The sequence below is a fragment of the Aotus nancymaae genome, unplaced genomic scaffold (assembly GCF_030222135.1).
Source record: "Aotus nancymaae isolate 86718 unplaced genomic scaffold, 86718_ANA_hifiasm-v0.15.2.pri h1tg000029l, whole genome shotgun sequence".
Taxonomy (NCBI): Eukaryota; Metazoa; Chordata; class Mammalia; order Primates; family Aotidae; genus Aotus; species Aotus nancymaae.
The window spans coordinates 53,392,581-53,411,644 of NW_026988442.1; the positions used below are offsets into that span (position 1 = coordinate 53,392,581).

Sequence of the window (19,064 nt, forward strand, 5' to 3'; positions counted from 1 at the left end):
TTTTCAGTGGCTTTTTTTCTGAGACAGGGTCTCGCTCTATTGCCTGGAGTGCAGCGGTGTGATCACAGCTCACTGTAGCCTTGACCTCCTGGGCTCAAGCAATCCTTCTATCCCTGGGCTCCAGCAATCCTCCTACCCTAGCCTCCTGAGAAGCTGGAACTACAGGTGTGTGCCTCCACAGCAGGCTAATTTTTGTATTATTTGTATAGAGACGGGGTTTCACCATGTTGCCTAGGCTGGTCTTGAGCTCCTAAACTCAAGCGATCCACCCACCTTGGCCTTCCAAACTGCTGGGATTACAGGTATAAGCCACTGTGCCCAGGCTTCAGTGACCTTTTCCTTTTTTGGAAACGGAGTCTTGCTCTGTCAACCAGGCTGTAGTGCAGTGGCACAATCTTGGCTCACTGCAACCTCCACCTCTCAGGTTCAAGCAATTCTTCTGCCTCCTCAGCCTCCTAAGTAGCTGGGATTACAGGTACTCACGATGACACCTAGCTTTTTTTTTTTTTTTTTTTTTTTTTTTGTAGAGACAAGGTTTCTCCATGTTGCCCAGGCTGGTCAGTGACTTCTTAATCAGTGACAGCCTAGGCCAACCAAGAACCTTAAGCTATACTCCTTCTCCACGTCCCAGGTTCCCTCGTCCAAACTCTTTAATACAGGAGAAAAATACTCAGAATCAAGCTTCATTAGAAATCTCTTGCTAAAAGTCTACTCAAAACAAAAAAACAAACCTAATTTTGAGGACTTGTTACTTTTGAGTGTTAATCCAAAAAACTAAAAAGCATTCTTGGCAGAATTAAATATGAACGCACACAGGTTCCTAAAAACAAGCAATTTTTCTCAGATGTTGCTTTTTACCAGAGAGCAACATCCTATTCTTTGAGGAGTCCTCAAAAGCTCCCTGAAGGAAGTGAAATTACAAGACAGGCTAGGCCACTGGGAGAGCCAAACATTTGTCAAATGCGAGAACCTGCCTCTCTTTCTCTCAACCCAGAAGCTTGACATAGAAACACCTCCTGGGGGCAGGGCCTGGAAATCTGCATTCCAGATAAGTGCCCCAGATGGTGCACAGGCATTACCCATGCCCTCCTACAAATTCCAAGTCATGCCTACCTGGAGGCATATCATTAGCTTAAAGGAGTTTCTACAGGAATGCCAAATTTCCAACCGCCTATTGGGCATTTCCAACTGGGTATCCCAGATGGCCCCCAAACTCTGCCCCTCCCCTCCTGAGAGAGTACCATTACAGTATCGTTCATCATCCATACCTTGCTGCCACACCTGGAAGTCTCTACCTTCAGTCAGCTGCTAAATATTCCTTTGCTAACCTAGAAAACCTGGAAGAAGCTTCCATTTTATCCCAGTACAAAAATCATACCCCATGTGCACCCTTCCTTCATGTTCTCATCCCCTCTTAAGTGAAATTGATAGGGAGCCACTGATTTGGAACAGATCAAGCCAAATGGAGTCATTCATGCAAAGGTTCCACATCACCAAACCAAAACCTAAGCTGTTTACTTGTAAGACCTGACCCTCCAAGCAATCAGGAGAGAAATGACAGTCAAATCTCCAAACAGGCCAGTTTTCAAAAAGCATGAGATTCACAACAACCAATCAAAAGGGACCCAGTCGGCTGGGCAAGTGGCTCATGCCTGTAATCCCAGCACTTTGGGAGGCCAAGACAGGCAGATCATGATGTCAGGAGTTCAAGACCAGCCTGGCCAACATGGTGAAACCCAGTCTCTACTAAAAATACAAAAATTAGCCAGGCACAGTGGTACATGCCTGTAGTCCCAGCTATTCAGGAGGCTGAGGCGAGACAATCACTTGAATCCGGGAGAGGGAGGTTGCAGTGAGCTAAGATTATACCACTGCACTCCAGCCTGGGTGACAGAGCAAGACTCTGTCTCAGAAAAAAAAGAGGGGCCCAGTTAACCTGAGCTGGCAAAAATAAGGACATCCCCTCTGATTTAACCCACACAAGGAAAGTAACCTGAGGTTAACCAGTCCACCTTTGGCACTATGCTGCCTCTGTGCTCCTGCTCAAGCTAACTTACAAAGCCCACTCACTATTCAGCTATACACTGAAGAGTGCCTGTCTATTTTGCAGTCTGGATGCTGCCTAGTTGATGAACCCCTAAAAAATGAGAATTAGATCTTTAAAGCTTCATTTCTTGAAATGTTGTTCTTTGACATCTTGTTTTAAAAACTGTGGTGGCACAGGACAGTAAACCCAAGTTCAAATCCTGGCTGAACTAGGTTACTTTGAGCCTGCTTTCTTTTCTGCAAAATGAGGATGACAACAGCACCCTATGAAAAGTTTTTCTGTGAAGACTGCATGAGCTAATGCACCTTCACCTGAAGTGCACACTCAAAGGTATTCAGCTGGCGTTAGTTCTCTTTCTCCCACTAACTCGGGCCTCAAACATCATCTCTCACCTGACCTACTTCAAAAGCTTCCTAACAGAGAGCCCTGCAGCCCATCTGTCCCCACGCCAGTCTCTCCTCCACACCACCACTGCCAAAGCTTTTCTCCAACACACAGATCTGATTACATCATCTCCCTGCTGAAAAACCTTTGACAGCTATCACTTGCTTACAGGATCAAGTCCATGCTTCTTAGCCTGGCATGGAAGGCCTTTGCAATCTGGCTCTCTTCTCCCTGCCACTGTACACAAATGCCAAGCACCGTCTGTTCTAGTAACAACACCGCAAACACAACTTGTATTTTTTTTTTAATTGCCTTTTAGGTTTTGGGGTACGTGTGAAGAACATGCAAGATTGTTGCATAATGACTTATATTTTCATGCTTCTCAGCCTCTGCTTCTTGTGCTCCTTTTCTCTTGAAAGCCTCTCACCCTCTTTGCCACCTGCAAAGTCCTAGGCATCCTTCACCTCCTCCCTCTCCTCCCGTAAGCTTTCCCCGCCACTGGCAGTGGCTCCTCCCCCTCCCCCTCCCCCTCCTCCCCTTCCCATACTCCCTAACACCTTGCAGTGGTACTGTGTGTACACTTGTCTCCTCAGACTGAGACACAGCGCTGGGCCTCGAATGCTGAAGGGCACAATGACCAACTCTCAAGAAATATTTGTTGGAAAAATTAATACAAGACCTCCACCACCCACTGACAAATGAAAATAGTTTCTGAATTGTCAAATAGTTACCACTTTCATGGTAACTTTTTATCTTTAAAAAACTCATAAGGAAATTATATTTGTTGAGCTGGCTAATACTACTCTTAACGAAGGAAGCAAGAAAGCCCTGTGATGAAAGTAAAGTCTCTTTATATTTTCCACTGGCTTAGGTCTCAATCACTGTCCTAGAAATGGTGTCTCTTTTTCCATGATGGAAAGGGGAAGTAACACCCTTTGATTCCTCCTGGCTTAACTTTTGGTATGTAGAGTTGGGACAATTAAAGGGGTCTTTTTTGCTGAAGCAAAACATTTCAGAAAGGAAGAGATAAACAAAAATTTTTAATGGTAGAAGAAAAGTGTAAAAAGCTCAAGTACCGCTTGACTTGAATGTCCGTAGAGAATCAAGTTCATTCTCAGCGAATAGGCACTATCTGGGAAGGAGCAGTGTGAGCCATTGTCTTGCTGAGATCTTTTCTTGTCCAAGCCAGATTCAAAGGCAAATGTCCAAAGACTTGGAAACAACTGATGATAGAAGACAACACTTTTTGGTTTACCCATAAATGGCATGAATGCAAGGCCCATAAATGTCTAGGCATTCTCCAAACTGTTCCTTGGCTTCTGTTCAAAACTTAAGATATATTAATTCCACCTTCACATGTATCTTTAATAGTCACAAAGGCATTAAGGAGAGTCCCCATTTCTCCATTGTAAGAATCTTGAAGGAAGCACTGACCACCCTCTTCTCTAGAAAAGTCTGCTCTCCTGTCGGTAATATTTATTTCATAAATGAATACGCATGTATGACTTGAGCATGGTACAACAGACTTATTCCACCTAAATAAAGCATATTATTCTAAACCATACTCAAGCAAAACATTACTGAAGTCTGAGGAGCTTCGCATGTTCTCAGTCTCAGTAAATACATGGATTTTTTAAATACTGATTTTCATAAAACCCAGATAGTAATATTTTTATGCCAATAATAAAATACCACTTTTGAATCTTATTCCTTCTCCTCTATAAATCACCATCTAAAACTGTCCTATTTGTTAGTTCAAAACATTTCATATAGACATATAATTGTTTTAATATAAACAACCAACTACCCATACAGATTATCTTGAAATCAAGAACTTATCTGGACTTCTGTAACAAGTACCTTAAAATTTACAATTTTTAAAACACTCAGAACAACTAAAAACTTCAATTTAACAACTGATCCAGAATGTTGAATAAAATATGGTAAAGACTGGATATGGGGGCTCATGCCTGTAATCCCCACACTTTGGGAGGTCGAGGCAGGAAGGCTGCTTGAGCCCAGGCATTCAAGACCATCCTAGGCAACATAGCAGATCCCATATCTACCAAAAATAAAAAATAAAAAAATTAGCCAGGCATGATGGTGCACACCTGTGGCCCCAGTTTTTCAGGAGGCTGAGGCAGGAGGATCACTTCAGCCCAGGGGTCAAGGAGGCAGTGAGCCAAGATTGTGCCACTGCACTTTAGCCTGGGCAACAAAGTGAAACCCTGTCTCAAAATCTAAATAAATAAATAAATAAATAACATAAAATATGGTAAGAGGAGGACAAGGTGGAAGATGATCTGGTTTTGGTACCTCTGATCCACTCACGGTGCTAAGTCTTTCATATATGGTTTCGCCTTTAGACTTGGCATAAACTCTATGAAACAGAAATTACTGTCCCTATTCTACAGACATAGAAATAGGTCAAGTAAATTGCCAGAGCCACACACAAAACCAAGGTTCATCAGCTTCAAAGATCACACTTTTTACCTTATCCTATATGTTTGTGTTTTTTTAAAGCGGAGAGAAAAAAAGGAGTGTATACGTGTGTGTGTGTGTATATATATATATATTTTTTTTGAGACGAAATCTTGCTGTCACCCAGGTGGGAGTGCAATAGCGCCATCTCAGTTCACTGCAACCTCCACCTCCCAGGTTCAAGCGATCTCCTGCCTCAGCCTCCCGAGTAGCTGGGATTACAGGCGCCCACCACCATGCCCAGATAATTTTTTTTTGTATTTTTAGTAGAGATGGGGTTTCACCATATTGGCCAGGCTGATCTTGAACTCCTGACCTCATGATCCGCCCGCCTCGGTCTCCCAAAGTGAAGGGATTACAGGCATGAGCTACTGCGCCCGGCCGGTATATGTATATTTTTAGTGGACTAACCATAGTTACAAAGTACCTACTCTGTCCAGGTCACCTTATTATTCACAACAGGCAAATTTTAATGCAGAAAATAGTGTCCCTGCTGGTTAAAGGATTAAATATAAGAATGTGCTGGGAACTGCTTATGACAGCTACCATTCATCATGCAAAGCTTCTTTATATATACTAAGCTATTCTTCATTAAGATTCACAAAATCCTCTAAGTTTAACTTGTCCCAGACCTACAACTAGCACTTGGAAGGACAGCAAGGGAAAAAAATGTAAATAGCAAACTAAGTTAGCAAAGTTAGCTATGTAGGAACTTTTATTTACATGTCTGAGTTTCTAAGACAATGTACATAGAAAATTATCACCCTGAGGGTGTCCTTGAATTTATAGCTGTATTTTAGATTAGCCTAAGCATTTATCAGAAAAATATTCTGTTACAAATTTATCCAGTAGAGGAAGAGAGAATGCACATTCCTAAATGTACTTTAAAAATGTGTCTATAGAGTCGTATAAGACCAGTCTGCATAACATAGTAAGCTTTAATCAAGCTCACACACACACACACAGACACACACACACACACAAATGTGTCTACAGAGTAGTATTTTACCATCACAACTCAGATACTTGTCATTCTGAATAAAATTCAACCACCAAAAATGTCTAACACCCAAGCCACTTTACCCAAAGACACATGGTTTATAGTCTCAAGATATACTGAAAAGATATCCATTTAACCACACCAACTATTCAGAATACCTTTCCAAACACACCTGGAATCAATTCAGCTTGCATCCCTTTGATATACTAATAAAACTAATTTCAAAACTCTAAGCTGTTACCTCTTTATATATATTTTAAAGCTATAAATTAATTGCTAAACTTTTTTAAGACAGAGTCTCACTCTGTCACCCAGGCTGGAGTGCAGTGTTTCAATCAGCTTGCAGCAGTCTTAATCTCCAGGCTTAAACAACCCTCCCGCCTCAGGCTCCCTAGTGGCTAGGACTAGATACAGGCTCAACCACCATGCCCAGCTGATTTTTTTTTTTTTTTAACTTTCAGTAGAGATAAGATCTCACTATGTTGCCCAGGCTGGTCCCAAACTCCTGAGTTCAAGCAATCCTCCTGCCTCTGCCTCCCAAAGTGCCAGGATTACAGGCATGACTGCCTCACCATGCTGCTCTGAAGTGCTAAACTTAAATGCCCATTCTCAAATCATGGAGAGGTTGGGAGTGCATAGGAGAATCATAGTCTAGGACCTATTTTTGCCAAAAATATTTAACTTGATCTAATCCTGCTTTTAGATCTAGCCTCCCGTTTATAGGAAATACAGGAAACAAAGGGAGAAGGTAAATACCACCACAGGAAACACATTCAGAATATGGGACAACCTACAGGTTCTCTTCTAAATATCAGGAACAAGAGGGAGGGAGGTAGTGAGATATTATTTTTCTACATTTAAGAAGACTAAAGAGACAAACAACCACAGTCCACAGTGCAATATGTGAACCTTGACTGAATCTTGGTTCCAAAAAAAATGAAAATGGTGGCAAATGCTATTTAAAGGAGAATTAGATAATATTTTAAAGTTATTGTTAATTTGATTAAAAGTGATAATGGGGTGGTGATTTTTTTAAGTCCTGAGTTAGAAATGCATAGCAAAGTTAGGCAAAATTACATGATGTCTGAGATTTGATTTTTAAGTATTTCAACAAACTAAATAACCAAACAGACATGTTCTCTGGCCAAAAGATGTTCTGCAAATAAAAAAAAAAAAAGTTTCTACAATTCAATGTGTTTGAAAAATATTGACTACTCTATTTCCCCTCCAGGATATTTATAATGAACACTAGATCTAAAGGTGCTCAAAAGTCCTATGTTAAAAACGAAAAGACCTGGTTTACTTTGGTTAACCCAGATTTTCCCACTTATTTGACCATAAAATTTTTTCCCTGCATAACACCTGTTAACATTCCTAGACTCAGTTTCCCACAGAACCCATTTTGGGAATTCTTGCTTTACTTAAATAAATCCTAAGATAAATAAGGCATGATTCAACAACCCTCAAATAAGAATTTCATTGCATCTATTTGCAATTTAGGAGCCACTCACTGTTTCAATGTCTTTTGCATCTATAAATATGTTTACTCTTTAACATGTTTTAATTTAAAAGTCAGACTCTTTCTACAATATGAAATTCCACTGCAAAAGTTCCTTGAAATTGAATTAACTTTAATTTATTCAAACCCACGGCCTTGGAAATCTACAATGAAACAAATTTCAAATTGTCAAACCATACCTAATTTTTACTTTCAAAACTACCTTAAGATACTTCAAAGCTTTTCCTAACCCTTTCCAAAAACTCATGGAAATAAATTACCAGATTTACAGTAGCCAAGAACAACAACAACAAAAAACACTTGAAGCCAAAACTCTTTGAGTCTTTCAGTTGGCACTTCAGGACCAGAAATCAAAGCCCCACAGATTCTTACCTTTATGAAAATGGTCTTTTTTTTTTTTTTTTTTTTTCTGGAGATAAGGCCTTGCTCTGTCGCCAAGGCTGGGAGTGCAGTGGTGTAATCACAGCTCACTGCAGCCTCAACCTCCCAGGCTCAAGCGACCCTCCCACCTCAGTCTCCCAAGTAGCTGAGACCACAGGCACTGTACCACCATGCCTAGCTAATTTTTTTTTATATTTTTTGTAGAGACAGAGACTTCCTATGTTGCCCAGGCTGATCTTGAATTCCTTGGATCAAGAGATCCTCCTTCCTCAGCCTCCCAAGTACTAGGATTACAGGCGTGTGACACCACTTAGCTAAGTGGTCCTATTCTTACAAACAGAGCCTTTGAAAAAACTGAACTTACTCCATGGTTGAAATTTTACAGCAAGATTCTAAGTAATATCTGCAGTTCATTTGGAAAAAAAAGTATCATATTCCACTTAAGAACCCCAACACTTAAAAAGTCATTGGAATGCACTTAAAAATGGCCAACAAAGAAATGTGAGCTAGAAATCACTGATACAATGAAACAACCAAATTTGATGTTCCCTTGTCTCTAAGGGGGCAATTTATAATGTTCAAAACAGTTTATATACATTCTGTCATTTGACCCTCAAAACCCTGGAGACATGTCTGTCCTCCATCAGGGGAACATATATCTAACATGGCTCAACTTGAAAGCCTACAACTTGTGAACCCTCAACTATCTTTGCATAGAGGGAATACCGACATAGGTAACTCCATTCAGCTAAGCACTATAAAGCCCATTGCCTCCCATCTCTCAATGGGGATGCTCAGGCTCCACTGATAAGACATATTTACATCTTCATATACCTCATCCCCCAGGCCTTTCCTGTTACTCCACAAGGACTCTCCTTTGAACTCACTGCATCTGCTAGGATTGTTCTTAATGTTTTTGCACTGTCATCCTATGGAACCTCCCATTTCACCTATGTCAGTGTTTCCATGTGAAAGAACATGCCACTGTAAATAATACGCATGAGGGCAAACAAACAAGCCAGAAAATAAAAATGTTCCAGGACTGAATCCTGGTCCTGCTGTCTTGGTCCTGTGAGCTCCCTGACCTCAGTCTCCTTTCACGTACATGGAGCTCCCTGCCTTCCTAAGGTTTCCAGAAGGCTGGAGGCGAGACCCACCCCAAAGTAACAAGTCCAGGGTGATGTTTAACTACTGTGGATTCTCTGTCTCCCTTTCTCCCAAAGGAGAAACAGATCATTTTCTTTTTTAAATGACGAAGGTAAGATAGGACCCCCTACCATCAAGAAGCCTACAACCCATCTGCAAAGACAATAGGTGAACAACTTAATAACAAAAAACAAACAGAGAAAGACATTATAATGAATGTACAATATACTAGGGAGACTAAAAGGAAAAACTGAAATGTGGAAGTGGGGGTAAATCAGAAAAAATGTTCATTAAGAAAGCAATATTTATTTGAGCTAGGCCTTGAAAGACAAAATTTCAGTGGTGGTGGTAGGGTGAGGGAAGAGGCAAAATTGAAACAAAGTATGATAGTCAGGGATGGGCAGGAGCTCAATGGTATTAGCAGAGACAAGGAAGAACAGCTGGGCCTGGAGAGACATTAGGGACCAGATGACAGAGATTCTTGCAAGCTAAGAATAAAACGGGAACAGCTACTACTCTTATCTGTCCTTACATCAGGCATGGTGCTTTCAGCTGCAAGTAACAAAAAATACCTAACTGTAAGTGACTTAAATTGTGGTCTCGAAGCTTTTTGATCACGCAAGACTATCAGTTAAAAAAAAGAAAAAATTAGCCAGGCGCAGTAGCTCATGCCTGTAATCCCAGCACTTTGAAAGGCTAAGGTAGACGGATCACTTGAGGTCAGGAGTTTGAGACTAGCCTGGCTAACATGGTAAAACCCTGTCTCTATTAAAAATACAAAAATTAGCCAGGTGTGGTGGTGTGTACCTGTAATCCCAACTATTCAGGAGGCTGAGGCAGGAGAATCACTTGAACCCAGGAGGCAGAGGCTACAGTGAGCCAAGACAGCACCACTGCACTCCAGCCTAGGCGACAGAGCAAGACTCCATCTCAAAAAAAAAAAACTAAGTCAGGTGTGATGGCACACACTTGTAGTCCCAAATACTTGAAAGTCTGAGGTGAGAGGATTGCTTGAGCCCAGGAGCTGGAGGCTGCAGTGAGCTGTGATTGCACCACTGCACTCCAGTTTGGGCAACAGAGAAAGACTCACTTCTAAAAAAAATTTTTTTAATTTTTTAAAAAAGTATTGAAGCTCAGGAATTTCAGGGGGGAAAATTTATAGCATATATACCAACATATTATAAATGTATATAATTTATGTGTAATTGAACCAGTAGTTATGAATGGTGTATATACACACATGAATGTAGTATATACATTATACAACATTTAAAACTTTCTAAAGGATGGGAGTCAAGCAGTATTTTTTTTTAGTTCATTTTTATTAATAATACAAATCCAAACATAATTTTTTGTTGTTGTTGTTGTTGTTGTTTGAGACGGCTTCTCACTCTGCCGCCCAGGCTAGAATGCAGCGGTACAATGTCCATCTCCCAGGTTCAAGTGATTCTCTTGCCTCAGCCTCCCAAGTAGCTGAGATGACAGGTGTGCACCACCACACCCAGCTAATTTTTGTGTTTTTAGTAGAGGCGGGGTTTCACCATTTTGGCCAGGCTGGTCTCAAATTCCTGACCTCAGGTGATCTGCCCACCTTGGCCTCCCAAAGTGCTGGGATTATATGTGTGAGCCACCACGCCGAGCCCATAATTTTTGAGCCATATTCTTGTCAAATTTGTTTTAAAAGTCATGTTCTAAACTCAAAAGAACATTTTCTTGTTTTTCTATATTTGTATCATTATGATTACATTTTCTTTGCAAGAATATTTTTAAACCACTTGCCCATTTTGTGGGGGTCAGTTTAGTTAAAACTAGATAATATAGCCATAAATGTATTTAAATGGATAGAGTTCACCAAAGGCAAGAATAAGAATGAGGGTACCACTATCAATTCTGCCAGGTTGTAAAAGGCCCAGTCTTCCCTCAGGCAACCTCACATAATGTAAGTTGACAAGAGACTATCAGACATACCAACCAGTGTCAACTCATACCTTAAATGTTTTTAAACTTAATCTGTTCTAACATTCTTGAATATTTTCTTTCCTCCCATATTGGATGATCTAGCACACTCTACTTTGGGGACTATTGATTTTAAACAATAATGAGGCTGGGCACAGTGGCTCACACCTGTAATCCCAGCACTTTGGGAAGCCAAGTTGGGAGGATCACTTGAGCCCAGGAGTTTGAGACCAGCCTGGGTAACATGTGGAAACCTCATCTCTACAAAAAATACAAAAATTAGCCGGGCATGGTGATGCACACCTGTCCTTCCAGCTATTTGGGAGGGTGAGGTGGGAGGATCACTTGAGCCTGGGAGGCAGAGGCTACAGTAAAGCACGATCGTGCCACTATAGTCCAACCTGGGTGACCTCAGCTTAAAAAAAAAATAATAAAAAAGAAAGAAACATAATGAAAATGTGTTTTTCTCACAGAAGTTCCGAGTCACAGTGGTTCTAAGACTGGCTAATTCAGAAGCTAAAAAAAGTCATTGTGTGCTGGGCATGGTGGCTCATGCTGTAATCCAGCACTTTGGGAGACTGAGGTGGAAGGATTGCTTGACGCCAGGAGTTCGAGATGACTCTGGGCAACACAGTAAGACCCTGTCTCTACCCACCGGCTTCCCCTCAACACTGAATTAAAAAAAAAAAGTAATTGTGGTCTTCGGCACCTTTACTCTGAAGTCAGTGCTACTTGTTCTCTTGTGCTGACAACGTTATGCTTCAAATTTGCCAGGACCTAACAGGCATCAATACATATTCATTAACCAGTCACTGGCAAAAGGTATGGATGGCATTACTAAAATCGACTTGGCTTAATCAAAATTCACTCCCTGGGCAGGGCACACATCCACCTTCTCCTTAAGTACATGGCCAGTGGAAAACTTATCAAAAACAGAATTATAGTAGTAAGCACAGTCAGCCCCTCCACACCCAGCCCTCAATATCCTCAGGTTCCACCGCCAGATTCAACCAACCTAGGTTAGAAAATATTCAAAAAATATTCTAGTAACGGACCACTGGAAAAAAATATAACAACACAATAAAAAGTAATATAAATTTTTAAACAATACAGTATGACAACTATCTAGCATTTACATTGTATTAGATATTATAAGTAATCTGGAGATGATATAAAGTATAAAGGGGATCTAGGGGTTTGGCTCATGCCTGTAATCTCAGCACTTTGCGAGGCCACGGCAGGAGGTTCACTTGAACCAAGAGTTTGAGGCCAGCCTGGGCTGGTCTCATAATGAGACCCTGTATCTACAAAAAAAAAAAAAAAAAAACCACACACACACACACACACACACACACACACAAATTAGCTGGGTGTGGTGGTGTGTGCCTGTAGTCCCAGCCACTAGGGAAGCTGAGGTGGGAGGATCGCTTGAGCCCAGGAGGCTGAGGCTGCAGTAAGCCATGACTGCACCAGTGCAGTCCAGCCTGGGCGACAAATGGAGACCCTGTCTAAAAATAAAATAAAATACAAAGGAGGAGGCTGGGCATGGTGGCTCACACCTATAATCCCAGCACTTTGGGATGCCGAGGAGGGGCAGATCATCTGAGGTCAGGAGTTCGAGACCAGCCCAGCCAACATGGTGAAACCCTGTCTCTACTAAAAACACAAAAATTAGCCAGGGATGGTGATGCATGCCTATAATTGCAGCTACTCGGGAGGCTGAGGCAGGAGAATCACTTGAACCCAGGAGGCAGAGGTTGCAGTGAACCGAGATCACACCACTGCACTCCAGCCTGGGTGATAGTGAGACTCCATCTCAAATATATATATATATATGAAGGTATGCGTAAGCTATATGCAAATACTATACGATTTTTAATTAAGGACTTGAGGATTTTGGTATCTGTGGGAATCCTGGAACCAATCTCCCATACCAAGGGATGGTTATCATGTTGTAAACTATTGCAGCAATGGCCCTCAATGAATTATGTAACCACCACAGCACCAGTGAACCTAGGCACAGGGAACCCGGCCTCCATTTCTGAATCCCAAGCAAATAAACAGTTGTTGTTAAGCCACAAGAAGCAAGGAGGACCAGAACACAGAATGCTGTTGCATGGCAACCATCCCTGTCATAGTATTCTACATATGTAGGATAACTGGGGAAAAAAGAACCAAACTGTTTCATCCACAGACTTTTTAAATTACATAGTATTCTACATATGTAGGATAACTGGGGAAAAAAGAACCAAACTGTTTCATCCACAGACTTTTTAATTCAAACATGTAGTTCAGAGTCAGCCAGCACTCAATAAACATTAATAATTGATGTTACTTATCCCAAGTAATTTAGAACAAAGCATGGCAGAGGGAGGAAGTGTAATGGGTTACATGGGAATAATGACCAACTCTTATGTTTTTAGCAGTAATTCAATACTCCCTTATGCCCGTGTACACAGCAATTCGGAGTCCCACAGAATGTGGACAAGTCCACTACCCTCAAGACTACAGGGGTGTACATCACAACAACATTAAGAATGTTCATATCCCATGGCATGTTGTTATAACCAGCAATACCACTTGTGGAAATGTGCACTGCCCTGGTTAGCTCTTTTGTTGATCTAGCTCCCTCCCTCTTCCATTAACAATAACCCTCTTCTTTGTGGGATACTTTGTCTACTCACAGTCCCATTTTATGGGTCTAACAGTAACTTTCCTTTGGCTGGCATCAAGCCAATTCGAGTTCCCTCCAGGGCTTTCCCAAATTGGAACTAACATCAAAAAGTCCAATTCTGGATAAGGCTTGAGAGATGTAATACCAGCAGCCACATACATATGATCTTTTTCTTATTTCTGCAAAAGCTCATGCAACAAAGGATCCCATTTTTGCATGAGGACGCATGCATGAAAAGGTCACAGCCAAGTGCTTCTTAGAGACTTCACCACTCTCCACCCGCTTCTCCCACTCAAAGAGGTAATAAGCCACTGTTCATGACTGACAGGTAACCCTAGTGTGCTGAGTGGGGCAGGGAAGAGGCTGACTCACTGTGGCTCTGGGCTATGTAGACTGAACATACTGGGTTCACATCTGTCTACCTCTACAACTAGAAGGTTTTCACTAATAAATTCCCCCATGGACCAAGCACGGTGGCTCACACCTGTAATCCCAGCACTTCGGGAGGATTGGGAGGCCAAGGCAGGTGGATCACAAGGTCAAGGGGTCGAGCCCAGCCTGGCCAACATAGTGAAACCTCATCTCTACTAAAAATACAAAAATTAGCTGGGCATGGTGGCACATGCCTGTAGTCCCAGCTACTCAGGAGGCTGAAGCAGGAGAATTGCTTGAAACTGGGAGGCAGAGGTTGCACTGAGCCGAGATTGCACCACTGCACTCCAGCCTGGGCAATTGAGTGAGACTCTGTCTCAGAAATAAATAAATTCCCCCATGTTAGTGGCAAAATCTGTGCTAAAATCCAGGAACTATGTCATCCCTCTGCAACACTTTTGTCCTTGACATTCCTGTCTATGGAACTCTTCTTTCTAGAATATTCTCCTTGATCACACATACATAGAGGGGACCCTAAGGACAACATCAATTCTAGAAGGGCATCAGCAACACAGCTAAACCAAACCAGGAGAACCCCTTTCACTCTCCACAAGATAACGTTCCCTGAGAGCCTTCTTCATCAAAGTCCTCACCATTCCAAATCCATGCTCCTGATAATATTATTAAAAACCAAGAGCTATTCTTCTCCTTTGCTGCTCTTGTCCCCTCCTGGTACAAAGTCTCTCAACTTCTTTAGCAAATACTGCTTTATAATGCTCTCTTCTCCTCTCACTCATGGAAATGGCAGCAATTTCAGGTGCACTATTCCTCCTTCTCAGCCAATGAGCACTGATACATCTTCTTAATGAGGTTTAAACCCCATTGCTTATTATTTTGAAAAGACATTCCTCTGAGAATAAATTTTAAAAGCTGAAGATGGACAAGCTGTTCAGACATAAAAGAGCCTACAGCTTAGCACATAATTTCATTTTAGAACCTGTTAAAGAAAATCCATACCAGCCTCCAGATAAGTGTCAAGCTGCAGTGAGTGGTGCTAACTAGGCAAACAGGACACAGCACAAACATTTAGAGACACAGCAAAAATGGGTCACCTGCAACCTACTACCTCTTTACCATCAACCCAACAGCATAAGGGAAGGATTTATTTAGCATGGAAAGTGCTGCAAAATCAGACTTATCCAGCCATCAATAGAAAGAGCCCAAGAATGATGACACCAAAAAAGGAATATTCATCCAGGCTTTGCAATTAGGCAGAGAGATACCAAGATCAAAGGCAAATGATATGTTCATTTTTTATTTTAAAAAAGAGGTACACATTTGAGAAGTGATTTCCTTAAGAATGCTGTCTGGGTTACTAGTCTGGATTATAAATCACATTACACCCTGAAGCCTACTTAATAAAAAAGAAGTTGAAAATAAACAAATGATTAGTTTGAAGCATGTGACTTTCTGAAACTCTCTTGAGGAGAAAGTTTTATTACCATTATTAGTGAACTGTTTTTAATCCCTGACATCAAAGCATAGATGTTAGCCCTGGAGTTCTGAAATCAAAATAACTCATATATAACCCTAAAAAAGTATGATGAGAAATTGCCACATATTAGTCTGTTTGGCAGGTTTGAATAAACAGAAGTATGGCGAAGAGTAGGGAGAATCAGAAGACAGGTTAAGTTCAACTCCACTATTCAGAGATGATACTGGTCTAATTTAACTTCCTAGGCCTCAACAAAGGGTTAGGGATAAAATACGTAAACCAAGCCTTTATAAACCCCATAGCACTGCTCTAATATTACAGCACTGGCTCCAGAATTCCTACATTTCTCAAACTTTTGAAGAGTCACAGAACTTTAGGAATGCAAGGTCATCCAATTTTAGGGATGAAAAAAATGAGAAAACCAAGACCCAGAAAGGCTTAAGAACTCTCTTGTACAGCAAATGCTTTCGTAACCTGGGGAGAAAGGGGGAAGGGAGAGGTTCTGGTTTTTCCACCACTGAAATACGCATTTAAAAGAGAGTTGAAAACAAACCCCCCACAAATATATAAGCATTCTGCTTTATTTTGCTTCTGTAAATTTATTCCTGTAACAGAAGTTAAACTATCATAAAGATAAAATCAAAGCCATTTATTTTTCTATGAGACTCTCAACCCAACTGAGACAAAATCTTTACAATTGGGTTAAAAATGTCTAATGGGAACATCACCATAAAGTTAACCTCCAGCTATGCTGGCAGGAGTCATTATAATATGGATTATAGTTCCACTGGCCAAGGGATGCTGGTTTTAATGTTCCCAGAGAGATAAAGAATTAATCAGCAACTCAGAAGAGAATGTTGCCTAAAAATGGACAATTTAATTCAGATGACTCCATTGTCTCTAAAATTATGCCCTCAATCACCCAGAGTCAAAAACCTACTATGGCCCCAAATAAATTCTGTGTGATTAAACAGACAAAATGTTCTTTTTTCTACAGACTGTTATGAGAAGCAGAAAAAGGCTGACTATGAATCAGTTATGTCTTAGATCAAGGATGGGTATAAATTATGATAATTTGTGAATTCTGGTGGTTAAACCAAGAAAGCAGGAAAACCATTGCTTCCAAGTTCTAGCACACTTCAAACCAAAAGGCTTGGCGCCAAAAAGTTAGGTTCGGGGCACCAAAGTGCAAGACAGAGTCAAAAAAAGTCACCTTAAATTTATTTGTGGACTTTTCCTGCCTCCACTAAAATCGATGACACTATTTCCCACCTCTTATTGTCAAATCACAACAGTCCGGAAGCTTGGACCAAGTTCACTTGGCAGGTAACAGAAACACCCCTAGGAGGAAGTCCTGAAGGATATCAGATATCATACTTCCTTTACTGCCACATACTTTTCATTTCAGAACCACCAGGATATATTTATGATGCTTTTTGACTGATACACACCAAGCATTCCGGCTGACACAAACTGCAGAAACTGGCATACTCTTGGGAAGGTCCCTTGTGAGGTCTTTAAGTAGCTTAGATAAGTAAAACATTCAGACTACTTCTATAATGAACACCTCTCAGCGCTCATAAATTCTTTCATTCCCAGCAATCAAGAAGCAGCTGTTAAAATCCTGGAATCTTCTAGCAGCAGATCTGAAATATCTCCAGGCTGACCCGGGAAGCTTCACAACTGCTTTCTTCTCCTTCCCCTCCCCTGCCCCAGGAGTGCCAGCCTGGCAGGAAAAAAGATGACCCAGGAAGGAAAAGAGAGTAGCGGATCTGGTGAAAGCAGAGACGCAGACTCCCTTCATTTCCACTACAGAGAAATATCAACTCTCTGTGCCAACTAACCAGGTTTCTTCTTTCCTCTCCCACCCCCACCCCTCCAAACACGCGTTAACTTCTGCAGTCTGGTGCGTCTGGCATTTCCAGGGGAAACGATCTCAGCAGTCCTGAGCCCTTTCCTCAAGATTCTGAACCAGGAACTTCCTTTCCGCGCCAGCCAGAGTTTGAGGTACAACCCACGTCAAGACTCAGCTTCCATTTACCTTGTAACCTGTACGGACAACGCCGCTTCTGGGGTCAAGTTCAAGATGAAGGTGCCCTCCTCATCTCCCACGTTAACTCCAGCAGGAAACAATGCCACTGAGAACGGTCCCAACACTAGAGGCACGGGGATCTGGGGCTGCCAAGAGCGGGCCGGAGACAGCTGGGAGAAGGCTGTCGCCGAGCCTGGCGTCCTCCGCCCCTTGGCCGCAGCGCCGGGTTTCTACCTGGCCAACGCCACATTTCCTCCCGGAGCTTTACACAATAAGTCCACTAAGTTTTGAGAACGCCGGTCCAGGGACCTTTCTGTCTGCAAACACGCCACACAATGTTTAGAGTTTCCTTCCCAGCCAGCGTTCCGGAAAGCCGCCGCGCCGAAGCCGGAGCCGAGCGCACACAGCGCCGCGCGCCCGCACCCTAAAGTCCTCCAGGAAGCGAGCGCCCCGATATCGTCCCCCTAAAATGACCACTCTGCATCCAAGAACAAGGGGGCTCATCATCTTGACAATTCTCGCTTTTCTCAGCGCCCCACCCCCAAAGAAAACCCTCAATGTCTAATCCTAACTCACCCCTACCCCCACCCTCAGTAAAGGAGTGTGGATACGGTCATCGCAGTGTTCTTGGAAGCAAAGCAACAGACTTTCACCCCTGACTGGGGCAATACGATGCCCCCGGCTTAAGTTCTCTCGGCAACTTCGCGACTGGCGCACCCCAACACTCCGGGGGACGCCCAGGACCCTGCGGTGCCTGGCGCGCCTCCCCTTCCCGCCTCCCCCGCACCAGGTACCAGGCGTAGACCAGGCCCTTGCCAAGCCCAAAGGCTACAGAGAAGGCGGGAAAGGGGGCGAGCAGGCGCGCCGGGCGGGGGTGGTACCAAAACTCGAGCGTGCCCCAAGCGTTCCTGGTTCCCACTACCCCGGTTCCACCGGAGGCCGGCTCGGTCCGGCGGGGGGGGAACCGCGCAGGGAAGGTGCGGACTCTCCAGAGCCGCGGAGACCAAGGCCCGGGGCGCCCAACATGTCTGTGCCTATCCCCGGAAAGCTCCCGGGTGTGCCCGGCGGAGGAGGGGGCGCTCCAGAAACTTTCCCACACGCCTTTCCTTCTCCCATCACCCTCTCCTCCTCCCCGGTACCCTCTCCTCCTCTCCTCACCCCGGCAGCTGGCCCTGCCCGGGGCGTTCGGAGGCCCGCGGCGGCGTCCGGGCGGCGGGAGTTACCTGCCGGGAAAGTTTCCAGCTCCTCGGCGCGCTTGCCCACACCCAGGGCCGGGCCTCGGGGCGCGGTCAGCTCGGCGCTCCGCGGCTGCCTCTCCTCCGGCTCCCGAGGTGCCCGCCGCTCCCGCAGCTGCCACAGCGAAGCCTGCGCTCCGGCCCGTCCCCCAGCCTCGCTCGGCCCACACCGGGGCCTCATTGGCAGCGCGAATCCCCGCCCTTGCGCGTGTTCCCGAAGGCACCTTCCTCTCGCGCGCCCGCCCCGGCCGCGCCTCCCGCGCCCCTCCCCGCCCCGGGCTGCGGCGGTTCCAAGGACCCGCTGGGGAGCGGCGCGAGAACTTTCCGCGGGTCTCGGGCGCT

At 43.4% G+C, this 19,064-nt stretch overlaps 1 protein-coding gene across 9 annotated transcripts in view; it reads right to left on the bottom strand.

Moving 5' to 3' along the window:
* The window catches only part of TANC1 (tetratricopeptide repeat, ankyrin repeat and coiled-coil containing 1), a 251,585-nt gene extending 232,732 nt beyond the window's left edge, over positions 1-18,853 (bottom strand). For 6 of the 9 annotated variants that reach the window (XM_064382727.1, XM_064382724.1, XM_064382725.1 and 3 more), the window contains exon 1: positions 18,711-18,770. The gene's annotated coding sequence lies outside the window, so the exon portion shown is untranslated. Of the gene's footprint in view, positions 1-17,496; positions 17,745-18,710 lie in introns of those variants that run through there. The other 3 variants (XM_021665895.2, XM_064382718.1, XM_064382721.1) reach the window with 2 other exon arrangements.
* Between the last annotated feature and the right edge of the window lie 211 nt (positions 18,854-19,064).